This window comes from Aegilops tauschii, chromosome 4 (assembly GCF_002575655.3).
Source record: "Aegilops tauschii subsp. strangulata cultivar AL8/78 chromosome 4, Aet v6.0, whole genome shotgun sequence".
Classification (NCBI taxonomy): domain Eukaryota; kingdom Viridiplantae; phylum Streptophyta; class Magnoliopsida; order Poales; family Poaceae; genus Aegilops; species Aegilops tauschii.
Window position 1 is genome coordinate 3,710,596 of NC_053038.3, and position 5,055 is coordinate 3,715,650.

Below are 5,055 nucleotides of genomic sequence, written 5' to 3' on the forward strand. Positions count from 1 at the left end.
TATGTATGCAAACTTGTTCGAAGTTGTATATGGTCACCCGAGATTGAATATATATTATATATTCCTCTTGAATTCTTCTTGTTTGAAATTTCATATGCATGTATATAGTAGCGTAGAATATGTGTACTGAAACTTCATCAAAATTGAAATGAAACACAAAATAAAATATAAAAGAAATAAAACACTACAAATTAAAAAGAAACCAGGTTTAGGGGGGCTAAAACCCTAAACCTGCGGAGGAGGCCTTTAGTCCCGGTTAGCCACGAGAACCGGGACTAAAGGTCCTCCGCCCCGACCGACCCCTGGCGCCCACGTGGACGGGCCTTTAGTCCCGGTTAGCCACGAGAACCGGGACTAAAGCCTTTAGTCGCGGTTCGTAAGAGGCGCGACTGAAGGGGGGGTCTTTAGTCGCGCATATTTAGTCCCGGTTGCACAGCCGGGACTAAAGGCCTTTGCGAACCGGGACTAAAAGCCTTTTTTCTACCAGTGGTGCCCATCCAGAGTGGCAATGTCAACCCTCCACTCAAGCTACAAAATCTGCGGGCCGCCCAGCCTCCTTCCCCATCAAGTACTTGGGTCTCCCGCTCTCTGTGTGGCAGCTAAAGCAAGTTGATTTCCAGTTCCTTGGAGACAAGGCCGCGTCCAAGCTGGTCACCTAGGACAGCCAGAACATTACCGTTATCGGGAGGATGACACTTCAGGACCCTGCTTTGTGTCCCGCCATCCACCCTTCGTAACGTCAACAAGTTGGAGAGAGCCTTCCTTTGGGCAGGGGCGGATAATACAACCGGTGCTAAATGCAAGGTTAACTGAGAGACCGTATGCAAACCTCTTCCGTATGGGGGGATCGATCGTATGCAAACCTCTTGCACTTGAGATGGCTCTCGTATGAGTGGAAGGAGTTGGCAAAGATGTGGGTTGGCCCTTGCAACCCATGCGACCAAAAGTACTACGACATGTTCTACGCTCCTTCATGACCATTACCGTTGGAAACAGAGCACGCGCATCCTTCTCGGATGCTCCCTGGCTGGAAGATCGAAACCCAAAGACATCGTGCCCCTCATCTATGATGCATTGGCGAGGAAAAATGGAAGATTAGGGAGGCGCTTGCTGAGAATGTGTGGATCTCTAGAATCAAGAGGACTGCTACCTTCTCGATCGTTCACCTCAGACAGTTCATTCAGCTATGGCCTATGGGCAAGCATTCAGGACTTCCAGTTGTGCGAGGACATGGATGATGAAATTGTATGGAAGGACACCGATAGTGGAACCACACCATGATATCCATTTTTCGGCTCATGTTTGTTCTAAGACTTGTATGACTTGCATTGTAGTTGTCCTTCACGACCAGTCGAGCGGAGCTGGCGAGATGTCTCTAAAGGACATCATGGACAAGCTCAGTGAGCTATACCAATTTACTAAGTCATCCAGAGGAGGTCTTCCGGGCTCTATGACCGAGGAAAAACTTGATGGAGATGAACTAGGGTTTGAGAGGAGATGGTGCTGGTGAAGATGTTGATGGAGATTGACCCTCCCTCGATGAGAGGATCGATGGTGATGACGATGGCGATGATTTCCCCCTCCCAGAGGGATGTTTCCCCGGCAGAACATCTCCGCTGGAGCCCTAGATTGGTTCTGCCCAGGTTCCACCTCAAGACGGCGGCGCTTCGTCCCGAAAGCTTCTTTTTGATTTTTTCAGGGTGAAAGACACCATATAGCCAAAGATGGGCACCGGAGGCCTGCCAGGGGGCCCACAAGGTCAGGGGGCGCGCCCAGGGGGTAGGGCGTGCCCTCCACCCTTGTGGCTGGCAGGTGGCCCCCCTCTGGTTCTTTCTTCACCCAATATTTTTTATATATTCCAAGAACATGCTCCATGAAGTTTCAGGATTTTTGGAGTTGTGCAGAATAGGTCGCTAATATTTGCTCCTTTTCCATTCCAGAATTCCAGCTGTCGGCATTCTCCCTCTTCATGTAAACGTTGTAAAATAAGAGAGAAATAGGCATAAGTATTGTGATATAATGTGTAATAACAACCCATAATGCAATAAATATCAATATAAAAACATGATGCAAAATGGACGTATCATAGATATACTTGTGTTAAAGTTTGTGATGCCCTTAGCATGCACTATGGTGAACCGTTATGTGATGGAGTCGGAGCATGATTTATTTATTGATTGTCTTCCTTATGAGTGGCGGTCGGGGACGAGCGATGGTCTTTTCCTACCAATCTATCCCCCTAGGAGCATGCGCGTAGTACTTTGTTTCAATGACTTATAGATTTTTGCAATAAGTATGTGAGTTCTTTATGACTAATGTTGAGTCCATGGATTATACACACTTTCACCCTTCCACCATTGCTAGCCTCTCTAGTGCCGCGCAACTTTCGCCGGTGCCTTAGACCTACCTTATACATTCCTCAAAACAGCCACCATACCTACCTATTATGGCGGAGGAGAGGATGAGATATTTCTGGGAGGGGGATAAGGGTGAATGGTGTGTCAAATGTTGTCATGGTAGAACATCGAGGGGGTCATGAATTTGGTGATCTAGCCGCAGAAGCCATTGAGGGCACGAGCACTAGTGCTCTCTACTTCATCGTGTAGATGGCATATATGGTATTAACGGTTTTATGGACGGCATGCTCGTGTAGGTGACCGAGTCCCTAACGGACAACACTACCGAGAAAGGCCTTGAAGACACCCAGAGACTCCGGCGCTTCACGGCATGTACCCCGCCGCTCCAACCACTAGATCATTTGATTCATCGCCCCCTTGATGTTCTACCAGACACCATTTCACACATCATCCTTCACCCTTACCTCCCCCCTCCTAGTAATATCTTGTTCGCCCGCAGATCTAGTTCATTCTCCAGTGATGGTTTTCTGGAGTTTAGACAACACTACCGAGAAAGGCCTTGAAGACACCCAGAGACTCCAGCGCTTCACGGCATGTACCCCGCCGCTCCAGCCACTAGATCATTTGATTCATGGCCCCCTTGATGTTCTACCAGACACTATTTCACACATCGTCCTTCACCCTTACCTCCCCCCTCCTAGTAATATCTTGTTCGCCCACAGATCTAGTTCATTCTCCAGTGATGGTTTTCTGGAGGTTCTAGAGGTGGTGGAGGTCAGCAAGCGACACTCACAATGTACCAACCAGCAAAATAATTTAAAGATCAACCATGCACTCACTTTAGTGTAGTTTTTGATAACCAACAAACCTTGCCCCTTATTCAAGGAGAGACGGCGGCATTCCAAAAGACGGTAAAGAGACTGGAGAGCCTACAACATATAACCAAACCAACTCATCAGTAAAAAACCAACCAGGTAGAGAGTTTAAATATTGTATGGAGCGGCAGCCTAGCGGACACAACCAGGTATAGAGTTGACAGAGACATTGACACATGACAACATGTTTTGTTTGAAGACTTGCGAGAATGGAGTTCCTACGCCAGATTCATCACGTTATTTCATAATCGCCCTCCAAAGCCAGACACCAATTGAACATTATCTACATTGGAGAGGTACATACACCCCATCATGGGAGGGATCACTTGTAGCTATGCTCTTTTTCCTTCCATAGCTACTACTTAGGACCATATGTTGCGATCTGCTCCTCCAGCTTCATCAAAAGAAGAACAGATTAATTATCACGACATGTCTAAGGTGCATATTGGTGGCCAAGTCACAAGGTTTCACAAATCATCCGTGTTACAAGGTGGTTGATACCATATTGCAGCAATTGGCTAAGTTTAATTTACACTGAGAAACAAAGAAATTATACTGCTTTGAACTACCCCATATAGCTACAGAATCGGGATGACAAAAATTAAGACAGAAACATTCTAGATACCTCAGAAATCAAACAGTATATCTAGATAAATATCAACAGCAACAAGAATCAGATCAGGTTCTTTCCTTTTTTATCTTAAAGGATCAATGTCCGTTCTTTAGATTATGATACTAGTAAGAAGTTGGAAGTCAAAGCAAACATACACACATAGGGGGCTACCTGCATCATAGCCTCGAACTTGCTTCGCACATCACAGAACTCACTCCAAGCAAGAGCCAACGCCATGAGGCACCTGGAATAAATGCATCATACCACGCAGTCAAATAATAGACAGAGTGATCACGTGAACTGAACTAACAGTGGTTCGGAAATCATAACCCTCTGCTTGGAAAAAGAACTCTAGCCATCTCAGATTTAGTCATGCTATAAACATAAGTCTAGAACTAACAAGTTAAAGTAGAATAATCAAAGAGGCATATTTAGATAATGAACCGAGTTATACCATCACAGGGTTGCAAATGAAGTGAACGAGCAGGCTAATGCTATGAGCTAAATATAGTGCCATCAAAAAAGGAAATCAGTCTTCTGGTTTACAATAATGTAAACAATACAGGGTGTGGATAATAATGATTGTGCAACATATATAATAAGGTACTAAGTACTGACCTTTCTTTGCTTCTTGGCTCATTGAACCGACGGAATTGCATGCAGGATAGGTTCACTTTCTTAGCACCAACACTGATACATAAAAAGAAGAGGAAGATCAGGACACCAGGAAATTTTCAAGCTTATTAAACGCTATTGCACCATGTTGATCCGCATAACCATACTAGCGATAATAATCACGGTTGTCGAACCAATATATTGTTTGATAAACCCAAAAAATAAATAGCATTAGCTAAATGTAGTAGTGGAGATATTTATAGTACGGTAAAGTTTCACTTGCCGAGCCATCACGTTGACATGAATATCGACAATTCCATTATACAGAACACAAGTAAATTGGGCTCTTATAATTGTTGCTATATGACAGCCCAATCGACATGACCCTCATGCCCATGACGTACACACCCCATGCCAACACATCGGAATAGAAACAACATTGATACAGTACTCGGTTTTTCTAGTAGCGACTGGACAAACCAGAAAAATGACCATTGGTGTTACGTAGAATATAGCAAATCATTGATACAGAAATGTTTGCAGAATCCCAATTTTTTATTGCCGGCCTAGAATATTCCATTAGGTAAATATATAA

General features: G+C 44.7%; 1 long non-coding RNA gene across 1 annotated transcript; it reads right to left on the reverse strand.

The window, feature by feature from the left end:
- Positions 1–3,249: 3,249 nt before the first annotated feature.
- On the reverse strand, positions 3,250–4,559 carry LOC141021446 (uncharacterized). The gene is made up of 3 exons (XR_012182757.1): positions 4,464–4,559; positions 4,017–4,089; positions 3,250–3,626 (listed from the first exon to the last, which is right to left on the reverse strand). It is a non-coding gene; the product is annotated as an uncharacterized lncRNA (long non-coding RNA).
- Positions 4,560–5,055: the final 496 nt, after the last annotated feature.